Here is a 22,078-nt window from a genome sequence, read left to right as displayed (position 1 = left end):
CTCTCCAAAATTATTCAGAAAACAAAAAAATATTACTAACAGATGCAAATCTTACCCATGAAATTTTGCTCAACATTTCTCAATGCCCATGTAAATTTGAAGCCATTTTCTCCTAAATTTGAAAACCTCTGCAAAAAAATTTCAAATAAAAAATTCTTAACCTGCCTTTTTTCGCCATTTTTCAAAACCATACGCCATAAAATCACAAAACAAAAAGTCTTACAAAAGCTTCGAAATATAAAAGACAAACTTCGATTGCAGCTTTCCAAAACTGTTGATTTAGTTTGAAGCGGTTTCCTTTTTAACTTTTTAAATACTTAAACAAAATCTAAAATTTTGAAGCCATTCTCATCTACACTTTAAAAATCTCTGCAATATTTTGAAAATAAAATAAAAAAATTTCTATTCTGCCGTAAAAATATTCTTCAATCTGAAGCAACCATTATAAAATCGCAAAACAAAAAACCAGGTAATTTAACTAAATCTTAAACATTCCAACTAAAATTTTACCTTTGTAAAAAAAGATTCCTATTTGAAGCCATGTTCCTGTTGAAAAAATAAATTTTATAATGCTTCAAGAAATCTAAAATAACCTGTGCATTATTTTCTTTTTCTATAACTGTCTAAATCACTTTTAAAAACTATTCTCCAATTTGAAACAGTCACCATGAAATCACGAAGCCAAAAACTTGAAATACTAAATACAATTTTACTTACAGTTTTTCAGCAAATTTGTAACAACTTTTTTAAACGTTAATATCTCCAACTTACTGTTCACCAATATTCAATGCAAAAATCTATTTTCACTGCAGAGCTTAAATTTTTCATTAATGATGCGAATTTGAAAACTCTTTATTCAATTTTGTCGGAGTGGTTTTCGGATCGGAATAGCGAAATTGGGGTGGAGAAAAAATTTAAACCATGAAAGATTTCACATAATTTAAAAAAAAAGAAATCTGAAGGATTCAGTGATACATGTTGAACTAAATGATAATGCAAGGTTGAAGCATTGTAATGGTTTCCCAAAGTCGATCAAAGTTAATTTATGAAGAATACAGACGAGCATAAATTAACATATATTTCTTAAAGGTTTAAACTAGAAACTCAGTATGGTATGCAGGCCTAAATTTGATGGCGGTATGGGTGTATTTAGATTTAAAAAAAAATATTATTAAGATGTTAAAAAGTCTGTCATGGCAAAGGACAGACTTATAATTTATTTTTGTGAATAGTATTTATATATTATCATTTATAAAATAGTGTTAACATATTAAAAAATGGATGGACGAAGTTACTTCTAAATTTTATACAGAGTCAGGTTCGAAACAAAACACAAAATACGATTACAAAGAGTTGTTAATTGATGATCAAGAGGAGGAGGAGGAGGTGGATCCTTACCATCCAATTTGTCCCATGCATTGGCAAGGTCCAAAGTGTCCATGGGAGTGCCACATCCATTATTTTGATCTGTACCACACAAAGAACTTGTTAGAATCTAGCTAGCCAATAGTGCCACCAAGAAAAGGTGGTGAAGGAGTTGAACAACAACTAGGAGGTCATAACCATCCTTGCTCAATTGGACCCCTTCTCACATGAGGTAGAGATCCCTAAGAATGAACATGTTATAACAAGTTGATTGATTGCACCATTGATGATGCCCACAAGGTAGAGAAGTGGGGTTAGAGGGACCTTGGCAATAACACATGGGGCATTACCCTAGTGATCTAGCAACACTTGGAGATGAACAACTTCAAGTGCAACTTTGTTCTAGCTTGCACTTGTATCTACATAAGCACATTAGAACAAATCATGACTATATAATAAAGAAAGAAATTATGATCAACAAAAAATCCATAGAAAATAGCAAAATTATAACCTTCCAAATGCTAAAAAGAATTTTTATCTTGAAAGTATGTTAAATCTAAGTGTATCTAAAAGGAGTTCTAAGTCAATCCCTTAATAAGACCTTATGCCAAAAAAAGAGGCTTTGACCTAAATGGTTTAAAAAACATGAATCTAGGTCTAAGCAACTTGAGCTTTGGGACAAAACTAGAAAAGATGCTTGAGAGGTTCTCAATGCCCACAAAAGAGCAGTAGGGATTAGGAATCCCTAAATAAATTAACTTGAAACCAACATGAAGACCTTGTAAAAGAATAGACTAGGCAAGAGCAAGCTTGAGCTTAATAATGGTTGTCCAAATGGTGTAAAATCTTTGTTGCAAAATAAAAATTAGAGATTGTAGAAGCCATCTCTAGTTTAAAATCGACACCATTGAAATATGAGGTAACAACCAAGAGTAGCCTTTTCAAGGCTTGTAATTTTGGAGGCGCAACATATCTAAGTACCTTTTCCAATCTTTTTACCAAGGCTTACAAGATTTGACACCAATTTGTGTATCATGTCTATAGGAATAAAACTAATACCAATTTTTAAAAGTTCCACCAAAAAATTGTCAATAAGATTGAGATAATATATTAGGTTCATATGTAATTTTATTTATATTAATGCGTGTCTTATTAGTTTAAAAGCACCTTCGAATAGATGGTAGTCACAAAAAAGATTGCTTAACAAGTAGGGTCAACCATCGGACTTAGGTCTTGATGGTATGGGTATGTGCTATTACCTAGCATGTGGATGGTAAAGATTTTGAACTCAATTGGTCATCCTATCTCAGGTTGTATATGTTGGATATATTCATATTTATTTTTAAGGTTATGATTCTTTTGTCTTTTAAAAATATATTAGTATTTATTTTTTGTTATTATTTTTTTATCTTTAAAACACCTTAAATTTATTTCATTGGGTGCTTACTATATTTTATGTTGGTTTAGAGTCTATTTAACTCATTATTAGCAATCTTTTCCTATGTTAGTTTAAGGTTTACAATTAAGGGTTCACTTTGGTCCTTATGAGTAATGCAATACATAATTCTTTAAAAATATAAACATTATAGTGGAAAATCAAGATTCACTACTTAGTTCCACCTTAGATGTCACTTAGGAGATTTGAATTTGAATTTGAATTTGAATGCCATATGAATATAATGATTTAACCACTTTATCTTGCAATATCCACACAATGATTGCTAGGAAATATTTTTATTTTTAACAAATTCACAAAAAAATACTAAGTAAATTGGCCAAACATCTTTCATTCAAGATTTTGAAGTGCCAACTTCAGAGCTTTTCTAACTATAGTTGTGATAATGACTCTATTCTACTACACATATACTTCCACTTGAATGTGGTAAACATCCAATGGAAAGGTCATCCTTAGATGTAGACCTAAACCTCAAGGGTTTATTCCTAATGTTCTTGCCTATGTATCCATTTTGGTGAATCAGAGGCTCCATAGTCCATACATTAATAATATAGAAATTGCATCCTCAAATTCAGGATGAGATCTTTGACTTCATTTTTAAATTACAACTATTTATTGAGCTTATGCTTTGAATTTAATCCCATTATAAAAGAATGATATAAGCAACTTTCAAATCCAGTGGTGGTTTCATGCCAACATTACTATATGAATGCACACTAGACCACATAAGGATCATTTTATTTTAACATCACATGTTGTCATAGTGATTTGTTCAAATATACATCATTTATACACACGACTAAGTCCTACTTGTTGAAGCACACAATTATACTAAGGGGAGGGGGGGAGGGTGAAGCACTATACTAAGTTCTTTAATTTTTCAAACTTAATGCTATAAGCATAACAATTGTACAATATCATTCACATAAGATGCAAAAATTATGCAACACAAGAAGAACACAAGATTTATCCGTGGAAACCCTTATGAGATAAAACCACAACAAAATATTTGCTTATATAAACTTGTCTTACACACTTTGTAGGCACCAACCCACATGAGACCCCAATCCCCTTAATTTGTTGGCACCAACCTACTAGAGGCACCAATCCCCACAACTAAGCACCAAGTTAGCAAGAGACACCATTCCCTCCTTTAGGAAGCATTGACGTCTACATTCTTCAATGGATGATACCATCTTCACCAAACCTAAAAGCAGATATAATTTCCTTTGTTACTTAATGAACGAGTTTGGCTGATAGGACTAGGAAGATTTTCAATCTTGAACATCCTTATATCAAATGTATTAGAGGATTATAATTAATTATTGATTGTTTGAATATTAAGGATTAAGGAATGCCAAAATGCACGAGTTTAAGTCCTATACTCATATTTAATTGTTGATAATGTTAAAATAAAAATTATTTTTATTTAGGATGAGCTGCCCAATAAATTCATAAAATGATTAAAACTTCAACATTAAAGTCAAAGCCACTAAAGAATTTTATTTATTTATTAGTAGCATCCAATTCACATGGCTTATATCTATAACATAAATAAATTTTATCATTTTACTATTAAGTATGCTAGCATAGAAGGAAGAGATGGGTTTGTCAAAAGAAATGCATAAAAACACTATTGAAAAGGAAAGGGTATCCATCTACTCCCATGAATCTAGAAAATGTAGGCATTTGACTTTCTCAACGCCATGGGAAAGGTATCCATCTACTACCGTGAATCTAAAAAAGGATAGGCATTTCACTTGCCCAACACTATGGAAAAGATAAGAAGGCCACACTCGAAGGTAGGTGAGAATATATATGGAAGGAGGCAAGGCTTTGTAGGACAAAAATGGGAATCTAGAAAGGATATGCTGGATAGACCATTGACTTGCCTAACACCATGGAAAGGATAAGAAGGCCACACTGGAAGGTAGGTGAGAGTATATATGGAAGGAGGCAAGGGTTTGTAGGACAAAATGGATAGGGAAACTCTACTAATAATTTTTTTTTTTAATCTCACCTTCATTTAAATAATTTCTCAAAAAAGTGTTTAAGAAATTTTATAAAGTTAAAATCTTTGATTATAGGTCTTTGAAAATATTAAATCATATTCATAAAACATAAATGAGTGAAAGAGGAATTTTTAAGTGCCAAAAAAGGCATTGTAGAATGAAGGAAAGGTTCCATGACACATTACATGAAGAAGGAAATATTTTAAGGGCTTTTAAAGTCATCTCCATGTTCCGAGGTGTCTCCAAAATGAAGCTCTATATGGCTGCATTCTATGCTTACTAGGTATTCCTTGTCTTATGAAAGCTAAGATAGAGGAAATTTATATGCGGTCCATAAGCCTGTAGGGATATTATTAGCTATTGAAGTTGAAAAAGGTCTTAGAAGTCTCATACCACCTTCAAATCCTTGAACATTTTGTTGAAAACATACTTGCAAAGAACATTTGAGAGTTTATTGAACTATTTAAGAATTGATATGTGTTGCTTTTGGATTCAATTGTGTAATTGTTTTTTTCATCAATGTTTTTACACAATTGAATCTAGAAACAACACATATTAGTCTCATAGATTATGAAAATCTATTAACATTAATTTATTCAAAAATTGATTAGTAAAAAGATCTATATTATCTTAAGAAAGTTTGAATAACATTAAGATTTCTATTTATCTTGATAAAAATCTATTTCGTCATGAGAAATCTCTTGAGAATCTTAAATATTTCCACAAAATGGATAGAAGTGTTGGATGCCATAGGTATAGGTTTGTCCAAACGAGACCATCTTGTATGAAAAGCTAATGGCAATGGACAATGCCAAGAGACCTATTTACTCGATGTAACATGAAGCTACAAACCTCTTAAAGTCATGAAGATTAGGAAAATGCTTGGAGCAATATCCTTTGGTTTGGTGTACTATAAAGTTTGTAAAGGGTGTGCTTTCATTCTTGAAACCTTTAACTTGGGGCAGTCATTGGAGATGACAAGACACGGAAGCAAGCAACATTGCAAGCTCTCTATGATTTGATAAAATCACAAGATGTACAGAGCATGACATAAAAGATTGAATAGGATCATGTTCAAATATGTTGAACTTTGTGTTGACATAAGGTTTGTAAGGCTTATAAAAAATGGTCTTATTCAGTATTTCATCGTTGTCTGTTTCAATAACAGTATGACAGTCAAGCAGTGGATTTCCTTTAAACAAAGATATAGAGTTTCTAAAAAATGATTGAATTTGTCTTGGTGGGTGTAAGAAGTACTCAAACTCCTTTTGGGGCTTATAAGCCCTGAGGTTTAGTTTATCATATTGAAAGCATTGAGCGAGGAATGTAAAGATTCATGTCTGAATACTGTTAACAACTGTTAGTATCAAGTGATAAAGCATACACAACAGGTTAAAGACAAACAATCATTTTTAATAAGTGGGTAGTGTACAGACCATTCATAAGGACAGCTTTTTAGTGTGGAATGAATGAGTTTTAATGATCTTCATAAGACCATCAGTCTATGGGATCAAGTCCATTCTTGCTAACAACTTTCAAATACATTTCATTGTCGACTCTTCTATTGTTGGATTCTAGTAATGAGTTTTTCATAAGCGATTTTTTAGGTGGTCCCAATCAAGATATCCCAATACCAAGAAAAGAGAAGTATCACATTCATTGTTAAACTTGGTTAAGAGTGTGATGTTTTCTTAAAAATACCAACCACCTGTGAATGACCCCACATGCCAGTAGGTGAAAGTATGATAGAGGTTTTAAAATCTAAGGGACAATATTCTAAGTAACACAGTCATCATAGTGAGATCAAGTAAGATGACGACGAGTAGCATAATAAGGTTATCAAAACCATCATGAAACCCTGTCAAAAGTGTGAGCTGAAATTCCTTCAAGATGTCAAGACCCTATACAAGATAAGGAATATGAAGATAAATGACTAAGTATAAAGGATGACACTGTCCAAGAAATGGAAAGATCTACCAAGTCCTAAGAGCTTGGCATGAACGATTATAATGATCAGCATGACCAAATTTAAAGGATAGTAAATGAGAGGACAGTCCATAGGAAAGACATATAATACATACACCGACTGTGATAAGAAACTAGCACATCTGTAGCTAATTATGTCAAGTCATAGAGCTATCAGGGCAGTTCAAAATGCCAAGACATAAGACATAATACATACACCTACCATGATAAGAAACTAACACACCTGTAGCTAATTATGTCAAGTCATAGAGCTATCAGGGCAGTTCAAAATACCAAGACATAAGACATAATACATACACCTACCGTGATAAGAAACTAAAACACCTGTAGCTAATTACGTCAAGTCATAGAGCTATCAGGGTAGTTCAAAATGCCAAGATCCTAAGAGCTTATTCATCATCTTGAAGAGACAGTGTACCTATGTATGAAATGGTATTTATTGTTGTTAGAGGGCAATAGTTTACAATTGATACTGAGAAGCTTATCTATGACAATTTTGTCAATCATGTGGAGATGACAATAACAAGGCATAGTTTGGCATCCTATAGGGAGTAGTTCATACTTCGAAGCAATGACCAACTTTGTCAATGACAGTGATGTTCACTGTTGAAGAGTGACGGTATGACAGTATTTTGTGATGGTAGTCATCTATATGCGAGAGGAGGACATGACAGTTATGAATGGATGGTAGTCACTACAATAATCTGAGGTTGATGAGTAAGGACTTAATAAAACATTTCATGTAACACTCAGAAGAAACTATATCTCAAAAGGGAAGAAAATTCTAGACTCCAAAGTGAATCATAGTGTTTTTTCAAGGAGCCATGTTCACAAAAGGTGGTTAAATGAACAATTTTTTCATGACAGTATCAAAAGAGCAGTCTATAGTGATGGTCTACAGTATCATGCAAGGGTTAGTCTACATCGAAGAGGAATACAAATCATAGGTGACTAACAATGAAGGATAGCAGGAGGTTTCAAAGAGAATAAAAGACACTAAATGATAGTAAAATACTATGGCATAGGGTGGATCTTGTATGGCAGTTGAAGAGTGGAGGTATTGAATGATAATCTGTAGATCTGTAACATCAAAAGGACAGTCATTAAATGGATAAATTAAGAGAATAACGATCATAGACAGCTATAAGTTGAAAATGTTTCAACTTATGCCTGATAATATGTGTGATGACATGAAGATGGTGACATAATAAGCTATCAACCTATGAGTGATAATAAATAGTTCATGGAAGCAACTATCCAGTGGCTTAAAATGTACCAATGCATAAATTATGATGTATGAAAATAACTTATACATTGATACATCCTAAGAGCTGCATAACCATTTTCATAGTTCACTTTAATTTGAAAGATTTAAAAAAAATTTAAGCATTCAGTAGCCTTATCATACACCCTCGAGGAGTCCTATTTCTTTCCAAACTCATAAAAAACATGCCCTATTATCATGCAAGTGGTAATTGAGGATAATAAAGGCTACTTTGGGCAGTTGAAATAATACTACAGGCAGTTTCCAACACCTTACAGGCATCTAGGAGAGTGGAGGTTGGTGATTGGAGCTTTTCTTGGAGCATGCAAATGAGTCAGAGTTGAAAAGGTCAAAGGTTTCCTTCCCTCAACGCCTTGCTAGAGCTTTCAAAGGAGTCTAAGTAGGAGTTGGTTTCCTAAGCGGCTAAGGACGTTGGTCAAATAGTTAAGGCAAGAATCTTCATTCATTGCACATAATTCCTATACTCTATATTCTCTCCTCTTGCTAGATGTGCAAAGGGGATGCCTAGTAAAATCAAGAAAAAGATGTATCTAAATTAGAACTGCAGATGTAACACATGATCATTAATTACTAAGTACTTTGAACTTAGTTTTCCTAAGAAAAAATATTGTAACAGACTTGTACAATAAGAGTCATTTTTGCCTACTCAAAGCTTTGTAATGTGCATAGCATGGAATGTTTCACTTTATATTATGATAAAATATTTATTCTTGATTTATTATCTCATTTTTTGTCTTTATATGATAGTACATTTATTTGTAGGTCATAGTTAGTGTTTAATTTTAATTGTAATAAAAATATTTATTTTCATTTACTATCTCATTTTTATCTTTACATAATAGGACATTTATTTGTAGGTCATAGTTCATGTTTTTCTTAAAGTTCCATGTTAATTGCTATTCCTTCTAAATATTATCATAAATTCAAGACCTTTCTATGAAACACTTTTGCAAAATATGTCAAAAACCTAAATTGTGCATAGTCTCTTAACTTTTTTAATCACATTGTGTATACTAAAGAAAATTCAACTCAACTTTTTCTTTTGGTGCATCACCTCTAGGTTCATTTTTAGGGTTGATTTTATCCCCTTTTTCTTACAATATTAGTCAAATAGGTTAGTTTTAGGTGCTATACTAGGGGAATCAATCCTCTCTAGAGATTCATTCCAACTTTTAGGTCACCCACAACCTTGGAGTATTCCCACAACCTAGGAGTATTCCCATTGTGTTAGTTGGAAGGAGAATCACCTCACCAATCCTCTAAAGGATGTATTCTAATAACTACATCTCATCTTTTAGGGAACCATGTTTATTTGTGTTAAACCTCATGTAAGGGAACGATTGCCAACATATTTTATCCTCTCCTTATTTACCATATATTTATCATATTTCAAGGAGTGGCATTAAATTCATGTATAAAACTTTTCTTGGGATGCCAAGAATGTTCTCAAAAAACTTCTCTTCCAAATGCTTTTCCTAGTATTCTTTTTTCCTCAAGAGTTGTCATAGTTTGTGTATAAGTTAGGGTAGTTGATATAGATAATGGTCTATAAATAATAGTTTATTCAACAAATTTCTTTTTTATGTATCATAAAAGACACATAATAATCTTATGTTATTCTATGCCTCACACTTGCCTATATATAAACTAGTTTTTCAATGTAGTCTCAAACTATTAATCATATTGTATATTTGTATCTTTTGATATAATAGCATTATTCTCTTGTTTTGAGTCTCTCTTGTGCTTTCGTCAATTGAAACTCCTTGGCTTTGGGTGGCTATCTCTATGTCCAAATCTTGCATAGTATTAAAGCATTTTATACCAACTCTTATACATTCTAGGAACATATGCATGATTAATTTTTTTTTTGTTTTCAATCACTTGTACATGGTTTTCTATGGATTGACTTAGGAGAACCTTTCCCCTTATGATGTATTGAAAAACCTACCTAGATATTTATAAATACTACTAGAAATCAATTATTACAAAGAACAAAAAAAGTTTAAAAAATGAATCCAATGAAGTAAATAAGATGATCTTATAGATTTTATAGTAAAAGTTCATGGTGCAAGAGAGATATGTGAGTTTAGACTATTCTTGAATTGTTAGACTTTCTCTTGCATAAAGTCAACTAAATTTCCTAATTTCAAGGAGGATACCAATTTATGGCACTGTCTACCCAGTCCCTATAATGCACGACATGTCGTTATATGTATGTTTAACATGTTTTGACAATTATATGTATGTTTAACATGTTTTAACATTTTTTGCATGTGTATGTTTAACATGTTTTGCATGTATAGGACTGCATGTCGTGCATCGTAGGGGCTGGGTAGACGATGCCCCAATTTATCATCATTCATTCTAGATCCTAAAGTGTGCAGATTTCTATACTATTCTAAATTGAATATATCCTTTAGTTAATGAGCTAAATGCCTTATTTATCATATGTATATTTCCTAATTAACTTATTAAGTTTTCAAGTATTTAATCCAAGCTCATAATTATTTAGTCTAAGTTGATTGGTACTAAATTGTAAGCATTTCATTTTATTAACTTAAGTAAGCTTAGGGAAAGTTTATTCTTTTAAAATTTTGTTTGCTCAAGCATTTACATATTAGAAGTTACATTAATTTAGTAATAAGTTTACAACACTTTTACATTTTTAAATTTATACATTGAATGATGAAATGCATATTTAGGAATATGATACTTAAAATATTATTAAATATATATGGCCAAGCTTTATTAGAAGCCAAGCATAAATATTTTATCAATATTGTTTCCGAATTTGACTCCAAAAATCTTAATTGATCACTTTGAAAGACTAACTCCTTTAACTTCAATAGTGGTAATTGAATGAATGTTAGAAAGACACTGGCACTCTCATTCATGGTTTCAAAGTTGTTATATGGTACCATACTAAAAGAGAAGGACATGACATGGCTGATTTCTTAGCTAAATCAATATCTAACTCGAATCACATCAAGGTTGAAACTGGAGATAATTAGGACTAAAATTGTGTAGGACTTGAGAAAAGACTTTGGTGTTCTTGTGAATGTTTATTACAAGGATTCCCCTGACTATTGACTTTTTTTGTTGTGGTACTCTTTGTTTCCTTATGATTAACAATGTTACTTTTGTTCAATTTAAGTGATTTTTTTAATTGATTTTGATTTTCTAATATAAAATAAAATTTACCTATTTATCCATACTCAATTTTTTTTTCAAGAAAACAAAGATTTGAGAAATTACTATTTTTCTATTAATTATGTCTACGAGTATAGCTTTTAAAATTCACCCACCATAAATCTTTAAAGATATACTTTATAATCTACTTTTATTTTCATTATTTTTTCTTTTTATTGAAAGAAAAACACATACTGATAAATTTTAATTATTTTGGCAGTGCATGTGATAACAGAAGGGACTCTAAACATTCAAGAAGGAAACCCAAAATTTTACTTAAGTTAAGTTATACCCTTTTCTTACATCATTTTTAAAGTCTTTATTTGTAAAGCATCTAAATCTGTCATTAAAGATTCAAGAAATATATGATTTCGTATATAATAATTTTTTAGAGTAATTTTTATAATCAAATTGATGTGTTGGGTTTCTCTATAAAATGCATTGTCAGAAAATAAATTTATTGTTATTATTTTGATAATAGATCAGATGTTAAGAAATACTATATAATTATATTCAATTTCTTTTTAAAATACTTTAACCAACTATGAAAATATAAGACCTTCTATTAACTATTATTAAGATAAATTTAAAAAATAACAAAACAATATTTCATCTTTATAAAAATTTAAGTCACATTAAAAAATATTTATTTCAATGCTCAACATATTTCATAAACCTATTATAGATACAAATTTAAAACATATCTTCATTACCTCACATAATTAGAATTAACAAAAAATAATTAAAAAATACTTACCTTATTTCTAAGGTTTGCTCTAGTTTGAAACCACTTTCTTTCATGACAAAACCTTCATATATGTAAAGGGAATTGAAATCCAATTTATTTATCTGACATACATTTCCAAAGTTAGTAATATTATAGTAATAAGTCTTCTAACAAATATGAACAAACCAAAAGAGGACAAGATTTCGTAGAATAATGAAAAGAAGGGCAGGAAAATCTCTAGAGAAATTAAAGGTAATGTTAGAATCTATGACTATGCTATTTGTAAAGCTAGGGAATTAATAAATTAAGGGCATAACTAAATTTAATGGGGTCTAGGTGCATACTCACTTCAAAAAGGAACCCTTGCCCATCATTAGATCATAAGAAAATTTATATTGTGTAGAAGTTTTAGTTGCTTATAAATTTGATTTGTGTTCCTTTATGTGTGAAGAGTGATTATCAATAATAGTATTTTATCATTTGATTTATAGATTATAGAAAGTATTGTAAAGTAAAAATTATATATTTATATTAGATGAGAGTATTTTAAATATAGTAATCAGTTTATAAGTGATATATTCATGTATAAATTTGACTTGGGATGTTAATATAGTTTAATTTCATCATCATTCATTTTCAAGAGTGGTCTCAATCTTTAGATTTCCTATTCATTACCTAGTTCAAATACATGAATATGAACTTGACCTGAGTCATTTCTACGATGACATATTTAGTCTACTAGCTATTATAAATCAACCTAGCACACATTTGTGCTGATCTATATGTTATGGTGTATCTAAAAACTTTAAAAAAAAAAAAAAATCATCTAGAAATTTTAGAATGTGATGAGAACATTTAAGTCAAAGAGTTTAAAAGAGAATGTGTTCTACATTGTTTCCTTGTGACATTATTTTTGACTCTATAGCACACTTATTTTTTGTCTTCAATCTTTCACTCAAAGCCATAAATTTAGTTCACTAGGGGTATGACTAACAAAACACGATCCTTGTGAATATGTAAATTCCCCAAAGGTGTTTCTAAACATCACTAGTCCCTTGTTAAATTCAAACATTAGAAGATCTAGGCAAGTAGATTTTTGTTAGTCAATTTCTACCATTGTAGTCTTGTTATATTTCAAATTTGTACATTAGGTTTGGCTTTTCACTCATGCAGGTGAACTAGAACAAAATATAATTAATTGATATATTTTGAGATACCCATTTGAACATGCCTCATAGATGTGTAACATACTTTGTCATCAAATCGAAAACAGTGAGGTGTGTGGTGCATCTCATGACACACTTTATGTTCATGTTGTTGGCATGTTTTTATTTAGCCTACCAATGAATATTTTGAACATGTAGTAAATTTTGTGCCTTATTGACTTCTCATTCCTATTAATGTAACTTTGATGTGGGTAGTGTGTTGTAGGATATGTCTAGAATTGACTATGCCCCATATAATTGTATTAGAAAGAAAAGAAAAAATATATCTCCAATTAGGAAGGATAAACATGTATAGTTGTTTGTTTTGAGGTTGACCTCCTTATGAATTGAGATGGAGGTTCTACCAATTCTAAACTCTTTATGATATTCTCCTCTTTAGGTCCTTCACAATATTCTTGTTCAACTTTCTTGATCTTGGGTGGTAGTGGTGCAGGAGCACCTAGTATCTAGTCATCATGTTAATTAGATGTTTGAGTCTTAGGAGTTAGGGGTCAGGTTAGTCTGGTTCAATAAGGTCTATGGAGACCATTTGTAATGTCATTTCATTTTTTCAAGTCTATATGTCAGAGTTGGAGTCATATTTTGCAAGTCTGTAAACATTTATCAATGTTGTCATTAGGATAAGTTATATTGATAAAGTGTCATTGTTGTAAAAAAAATACCAATGTTGTCACTGGGATAGTTATTCCGATGAGGTGTCATTTCTATAAAAGAAGTGTCAAGTTTGTCATCGAGATAGTTATCTCGATAAAAGAGTCATCAGGATAGTTTCTTCTATCGGGACTGGCAAATATGGTTTAGCCGACTGTGAAAGTTTATCTTGATAGTTGCCCAATTGCCTCATTCGATATATCTATGCCGACATGGTGGCCATTAGGGTAAGGTTACCATATCGGAGTTGCACAAAAAGGTTATTTCGCCGATAGTAGCCATTTTGATGGGTGAATAAAGGCTTAAGTTGGGGATTGCTATCTCGACATCGGTGTCTGGTAGGGTCTTATTAGTTTCAGATTGTTATCCCGATGTATGTGTTCAAATTTAATTATTCAAATGTGAAGTTGAATAGTCATGCAATCCAACAGTCATGGCGGGAAAACGCAAATTTGGTATAAATTGTATAGCGGTATTGGAAAACCGATTCTAAAGTGTGCAATATGTAAACTTGAATTTGAATATGATTCTGTAACATAGTTTGAAAGTTTTTTAATCACAGTTGGCATTGTATTGGAAGTTCATTTCATTTTCTTGTAATTAATCGATTTCCTGTACTTACATGTCATTGTATGAATTCAAATTGGTTGGTTAGTTATATGTATGATTAAGCACCGAATTACCTTCCCATTGCTGGTGATCTGAGTTTCGAATTCGTTGTTAAGAAGAAGCTTAGTTGTTTGCACACAAGGACCTGGTTAGTAGAGTAACTAGGGTTTTAACCACGTTTTGACAATTCTCCCTCTCTGTATTGCATCAAAGTGGTATCAAAGCTTAGGTTTTGATTGGGAGTTTTGTGTGTGTATAGTCTGAGCAGAAAAAAATATTGCATAGAACGAGAAGGGCAAGATGCCTCCCAAGGCAAGTGCAGTCCTCACAAAAGAGGTGAGGTCAGTCAAGGAGGGCCAAGGTGCTATGTTGGTCAGGATAGCAGCACTAGAAGCAGCTTTGAGGAGAACTGGGGTTGCTGATGTGGATAGTGACTTGGAGGAAGAAGAAGTAGGTGAGCAGGGGAATGAAGCTCCCCAAAATGTACCCCAAGAAGAACAGTTGGGGCCGGGAGAAAAAAAGTTCCTAGCGGTGCTCAAGGTTATCAAAGGAGACCATTCTGACATGAAATTGGATTTGCTAATGTATGGTGGCAAGATGGATAATGAGGAGGTACTGGATTGGATAGATGCCCTTGACAACTATTTTGACTTCAAGGAGGTCCCGGAGGACCAAAAGGTGAAGCTGACCAAGACTAAGTTGAAGCGGTCACCACTAACTTGGTGGAATTACACTCAGTCAGAGAGATTGAGAAGAGGGAAGCCCAAGATTAACAATTAGGATAGGATGGTAGCAAAGGTGAAGGCCCAATTTCTACTAGGTGACTATGAGGTTCAAATCTTTAGGAGATTGCAAAACCTAAAGAAAAAAGAAATGGATGTGATGACATACACAGAGGAGTTTCATAAATTGAGCTCGAGGGCAGGGCACCATGAAGATGAAGTGGAGAAAATAGCAAGGTATATAAATGGGTTAAGGCATATCATACAAGATGAATTGAGTCTAACTACCCCTAGGAGTGTAGAAGATTATTTTTCAGTTAGCCACAAGAGCAGAAGAGAAGGTTAAAAGGAGGCAAGAGCAATAGGCCAGAGGTAGAGGAAAGAACAATAGAGGAAGAGGAAACTTTGGAGGTAGAACACAATTCCAAAAGCATCAAGGAGATACTAGTGGACAACGAGAACAAACCAATGAGCAAAGAGGTGGATTCAGGGGTAGGAGATGTAACACAAGAGGCAGATTTGAAAACCAAGGAAGAGGGCCAAATACATTCTCAGGGAAGTGTTTTCAATGTGGACAAATTGGTCACCTTGCTTGGAGATGCCTGGACAAACCAAGTACAAGCTCATATGGAGGAGAAAGGGGGACACAAGTTGTTCATGAGGAAGAGACAAAGAGTGTGAAATCACCATCATTGCTTGCAGAACCTGGGGTAGGGGAAATGTTACTGATGAGGAGGACATTGATCAAGGTTCCAACCATCAAGGAACCACCAGAAATAAAATCTTTGTTTAGAACCACATGTATGACACAAGCTAAGGTATGTAAAGTGGTAATTGATTCCGGTTCCATTGATAACTTAGTTGCAGTAGAGATGGTAGAAAAGTTAAAACTAAAGAGGATCCCTCACCCGACACCATATAAGGTGTCTTGGCTAAATAAGGGTCAGCAAGTACTTGTCAATGAACAGTCTTGGGTAGAGTTTAGAATTGGTCTGTATGAGGATAAAATTTTGTGTGATATCATTCCTATGGATGTGTGCCACATCCTACTTGGCAAGCCTTGATAGTATGATAGGGAAGCCCAACATGATGGAAAGAAGAATGTCTTTATCATCGAGAAGGGGGGAATGTCTTATACCCTTTCCCCACTAAAGGAAGATGAGAGTGTAGTCCATGAAGGACCTAGTGTAATGGTGGTGAAGGAAAAGGAGTTCATGAAGAGCCTGGGAGAAGAGAAGTGTGGATACGCCATTGTGGGGAAACCAATATTTGAAGCAACAAATAATGACAACAAGGAAGTCCCTAAAGAGGTGCAAAACCTACTTGATAAGTATGAAGGTATAGTAGTGAAGGAATTACGTAATTCCTTGCCTCCCATCCGTGATGTGAGTCATCATATTTACCTAATCCTTGGTGCAATTCTTCCCAAAAAGGTGGCATGCAAAATGACACTTCAAGAAAATGAGGAGATCAAGAAGCAGGTCCAAGAATTGCTTGATAAGGGCTTGGTGAGAAAGAGTTTGAACCCATGTGTTGTGCCAATTGTTTTGACACCCAAAAAAGATGGAGATTGGAGGATTTGTACAGATTCAAGGGCTATCAACAAGATAACAATTAGATATAGATTTCCCATTCCTTGGATGGAAGATCTTATGGACAGTCTGGTCGGAGCAAGGTACTTTACTAAAATTGATTTAAAAAGTGGCTATCACCAAATAAGGATCAGAGAGGAGGATGAGTGGAAGACGACTTTCAAGACTAATGAAGGTCTGTATGAATGGCTTGTCATGCCTTTTGGGCTATCTAATGCCCCGAGTATATTCATGAGACTCATGAATGAGGTCCTAAGAGACTTCATAAATAAGTTTGTGGTAGTATACTTGGATGACATTTTGGTATTCAACAAGACAAAGGAGGACCATTTGGAACACTTAGATAAGGTGTTAAGAAGGTTGGATGAAGAAAAATTGATGATCAATCTCAAGAAGTGTAAATGGATGAAAGAAGAGATGGTATATTTGGGGTTTGTGATTTGACAAGGAACTTTGAAGATGGATCCGCAAAAAGTAGAGGCCATACTCAATTGGCCAACACCTAAATCAATTGGGGAAGTCAAAAGTTTCCATGGTTTAGCAAGATTCTATCGTAAGTTCATCAAGAATTTCATTCATATTGTGGCATCCATGATAGACACCATCAAAGGAGAGAAGAGGAGTAGATTCCAATGGACTAAGGAGGCTGATTAGAGTTTTGAGTACCTCAAGACAAGGGCAAAACATCATCCTATCCTTACCTTACTAGATTTTAATAAGGATTCATAATAGAGTGTGATGCTAGTGGCTATTCCACAGGGGCAGTGTTGAGTCAAGAGGGGAAGCCAATAAATTTCTTTAGTGAGAAATTGAATGAAGCCAAAAAGAAGTATCTGTCCTATGATTTGGAGTTGTATGCCATGGTGCAAGCACTAAAAAAATGGAGACACTACCTATTGCCCAAGGAGTTTGTGGTATACATAGATAACCATGCTTTGAGTTTCCTAAACAGTCAAGAGAAGTTGAGTCATTGACACATGAAGTGGGTAGAGCAATTGCAGTCCTATACTTTTACCATAAAGCACAAAAAAGGGCAGGATAACAAGGTAGCTGATGTTTTAAGCAGGAGGATAATGATGATACAAGAGGTGCAGTTTCAAAGTGTAAGAATTGATTCCTTAAGAGGTATGTATCAAAATGATGTAGACTTTCATGAAGTGTTTTCTGTTTGTGAGAAGTCACAGGGTTCTTTTCATAGTGAGTATGCAAAATATGTGGTACAAGGTTGTCTTTTGTTTAAGGGAGCTCAGTTATGTGTCCCAAAGTGTTCTATGAGAGAAAATTTGATCAAAGAGAAGCATAGTGGCAGTCTTGGAGGACATTTTGGATGCGATAAGACATTGGATCAGGTTACAAGATTTTACTACTGGCCTAAGATGCACCTAGATGTGAAGAAGTTTGTGGAAGGTTATGGTATATGTTAGAGAGAAAAGGGGTCAAGTTCTAATACAAGGTTGTATCAAACTCTTCCCATACCCAATAGACCATGGGAATCCATCAGTATGGATTTTGTTTTGGGTTTACCAAGGACCACAAGGGGATATGACAATGTGTATGTAGTTGTGGACAGGTTCAGCAAGATGACTCACTTCATTGCGTGCAAAACAACCAATGATGCCTCCCACATCGCAAACTTATCTTTAAGGAGATTGTAAGGATCCATGGATTGCCATTATCGATTGTGTCTAACAAAGATTCAAAGTTTATTGGACATTTTTGGAGAACATTATGGAGAAAACTAGGAACAAATCTTACTTTTAGTTCTGCCTATCATCCTTAGACAAATGAGCAGACTATGGTTGTCAACAGGTCATTAGGAAACCTGCTGAGATGTTTGACTAAGGAACACAATCAGTCATGGGATCTAATCCTATTGTAGGCAGGGTATGCATACAATGATTCAATCAACCGAAGCATAGGGAAGATTCCATTTGAATTTGTCTATGGAGTGCATGCCAAAGGTATCTATGAGTTGAGGGATTTGAGTGGAATGGATAGGAGGAGTGCCCAAGGTGAAGAATTTGTAGTAGCCATGCATGACATCCACAAAAAGGTCAAGGAGACACTTGAGAAGAATGTGGACAAGTATAAGAAGAAGACAAACTTGAAGAAGAGAGATGTACCATTCAAGGTGGGTGATCTAGTATTGGAACATTTGAGGAAGGAGAGATTACCAAAGGGAAAGTATACAAAGTTGATGATGAAGAAGATAGGGCCATGTAAAGTGGTTCACAAGTATGACAATAATGCTTATGAGATTGAACTCCCATCGGGGGTTGCTATCTCACATATATTCATTGTATCAGATTTGTATCCCTATAAGGAATTTGATTTTGCAGGTTAAGGAGAAGGAGATGAAGATGCTGATATGGAATGGGTCAAGGACCTTCTACATTCTTAGCCTATGAAACTTGAAGCCATTTTGGACTCAAGAGAAGTGAAGAGGACAAGGAGGAAAATTTATAAGGAGCACCTGGTCAAGTGGCTAGGACTACCTAATGAAGATTCCACTTCGATTTTAGAGGAGGATATAGCACAACATGGGGTCTCAGATGCAAATCTCATTTCATTAGTGGTGCAGGAGCACCTAGTGAAGCTCATGGAGCACTTCATCAAATTTTTGTTTGAAATGGCCTATGTTGGTCTCAATTGAATAATGGACTTTTTTTATGTCCAAAGGGTGTGTTTAGTGTGTTTAAGTGTCCTTTGTGTCTTAGTTTTGTTGTTTGTTGAGTTTTTGGTCTATTTTTGACCTTTTATGCTTTGTAAGCCTAGAATGGGCAAAATGTGGGAAAATGGTCAAAATGCCTTATAAAGCCTTGTTAGGAATTGAAATATGTTTTTGTGGTTATAGTAAACCATTTCACTTAGTGGAGTTAAGTCTATTTGGCTCACATGTCAAAAATGCTCATTGTACTAAAAATTGTCAAAGTTGTCAAGCAACATTTTGACAATTTTTGGAAAACTTGTAAAAATAAGGCAAAAGGTGGTTATTGGTCCATATCTTGGCATGATTTGGGTGGTGAGTGTCTATTTAAAGCTTAAAACAACTTTGTATTAGGTTGGCATTCGAAAACAAGAAGAATTCAATAAAAAAACTAAGAATTTTGTCACTTTTCTTGCATTTTTGCTCCATATGCTATAGTAGTTTGTACTTCCTAAGCATTTGGCTATAATGTTTTCATTTGGGCAGTTGTGCCATGTTGTGCTAAATATTTCTCACCTGGGTTTGTGTGCTGGTGTGAAGTTTTAACATTGCATCAAAATTATTTTGTTTTAGCCCTGTTCTCGGTTGAGTAAGGGTTTGGCTTCAACAATGGAAGCAACTTGATTTTCTTTGGCTCTTTCTCCATGGCCTCTGAGAGTCAAGTTTTTGTATATAGCCTTCTTGTATATAAATTTTTTTTTTTGATGGAAATGACAAAGAAAATGGTTTTTGCTGCTTACTAGGCGAGCTCCTATAGCCCAGCTAGTGAATTTTCTTGGTGTAAAACAAAGCTTCTTTGCAAACCCCCACCAAGTGGACCTCATTTTTGGTTTCCTAAGGTGGAATGAAGTTTGGATAGAGATTTTAGACCAGATGGGAGGATGTTTCAATGAATAGTTTGATGGAAATGCATTTTGAGTAGCCAAAGTGTTGAATACAATGGTTTTTGAGCACTTTTCCTCTTGAAACTTGGTTGCACATCAAGTGTTTGTCTTTATGCTTGAAGGGCAGGAAGTTGGAAGGATTCATAATGATGGTACAAACCTTCTCAAAAGATTGTGTGGTCTGAAGAAGATTTTGGAATGGTGATAAGGTGTTTGAAGACTCACAACCCTTGAAAACCCTTGTTTTTAGGCACATTTATAGGACATAAATTGTACAGTATTGTTAGACCTCCTCATAGAACAAAATTGAAATATCTCCATAAAGGGCATCTAGATATGCAAGGGTTTCATGAAGTGCTTTGTCAATTTGTGGAGTTATAAGCGTTTTAGTAGTTTTGGAGGGCTAATTGGGGCTCTTTCCTTGTAGCCCTGTTTTGAGCTTTTCTTCAAATCGGGTAAGAAGACAATTGAATAGATCACGAAACCAAGTTTAAATAAGCCTAATAGGATGTTATAAAATTACCTAGACCTCATGCAACTCTTGGTGAGTGATTTTGGTGTTTGGAGTTAGGAAGCAAAGTTGCACTTTTGTGAGTCTTGAGAGCAAGTATGAATGAAAATAAGAACTAACATGGTAGGAAGATCTCAGGGTTGGTATGAAGCATAGAGAAGAAAAAACAAAAAAAAATAGTACCTAAACAAGTGTCAAAACCTTCAACAATCACCTTTGAGGGAACTTGCAAGCCAAATTGATTACAAACACACAATTTGAGCCAATTTTTGAGTTTCACCCTATCAATCAGGAGCATGAAATATTTCCTCTTTGGGTGTATGGTGTAGGAGAACCTAGTATCTAGTCATCATGTTAATTAGATGTTTGAGTCTTAGGAGTTAGGGTTCATGTTAGTCTGGTTCAATAAGGTCTATGGAGACCATTTGTAATGTCGTTTCATGTTTTTCAGGTTTGTATGTCAAAGTTGGAGTCATATTTTGCAAGTCTATAGAAATTTGTCAATGTTGTCATCGGGATAAGTTATACCGATAAAGTTTCATTGTTGTAAAAAAACTGTCAATATTGTCATCGGGATAGTTATTCCGATGAGGTGTCGTTGTTGAAAAAAAAGTGTCAAGTTTTTCATCGGGATAGTTATCCCGACAAAAGAGTCATCGGGATAGTTCCTTCTATCAGGATGAGCAAATATGGTTTAGCCGACTGTGGAAGGTTATCTCGATAGTTGTCCAATTACCTTATTCAGTATAGCTATGCCAACATGGGTGTCATCGGGGTAAGCTTACCTTATTGGAGTTGCACAAAAAGGTTATTTTGCCAATAGTAGCTATTCTGATGGGTGAATAAAGGCTTCAGTTTGGGATTTCTATCCCGACATCAGTGTCTGGTAGGTTCTTATCAGTTTGGGATTGTTAACCTGATGTATGTGTTCAAATTTGATTTTTCAAATGTGGAAGTCGAATAGTCATGCAGTCCAACGGTCATGATGGTAAAACACAATTTTGGTATAAATTGTATAGCATTGGAAAACCGATTCTGAAGTGTGGAATATGAAAATTTAAATTTGACTCTGATTATGTAACATAGTTTGAAAGTTTTGAAATCACTGGCATCGTATTGGAAGTTAATTTCATTTTCCTGTAATTAATCTGTTTCT

General features: G+C 33.8%; 1 protein-coding gene across 3 annotated transcripts in view; it reads right to left on the bottom strand.

The window, feature by feature from the left end:
• LOC131046645 (protein PLASTID MOVEMENT IMPAIRED 1-RELATED 1) overlaps positions 1-22,078 on the bottom strand; it is a 45,994-nt gene that overhangs the window by 4,569 nt on the left and 19,347 nt on the right. The window contains exons 3-5 of one of the 3 annotated variants that reach the window (XM_057980431.2): positions 12,051-12,142; positions 1,399-1,467; positions 56-128 (exon numbers count right to left, since the gene is read on the bottom strand). The gene's annotated coding sequence lies outside the window, so the exon portion shown is untranslated. Of the gene's footprint in view, positions 1-55; positions 129-510; positions 618-1,398; positions 1,468-12,050; positions 12,143-22,078 lie in introns of those variants that run through there. The other 2 variants (XM_057980432.2, XM_057980433.2) reach the window with 2 other exon arrangements.

This window comes from Cryptomeria japonica, chromosome 11 (assembly GCF_030272615.1).
Source record: "Cryptomeria japonica chromosome 11, Sugi_1.0, whole genome shotgun sequence".
NCBI classification, from domain to species: domain Eukaryota; kingdom Viridiplantae; phylum Streptophyta; class Pinopsida; order Cupressales; family Cupressaceae; genus Cryptomeria; species Cryptomeria japonica.
The sequence above is the reverse complement of the archived record's forward strand: the minus strand, read 5'-3'. Positions and strand labels throughout refer to the sequence as shown.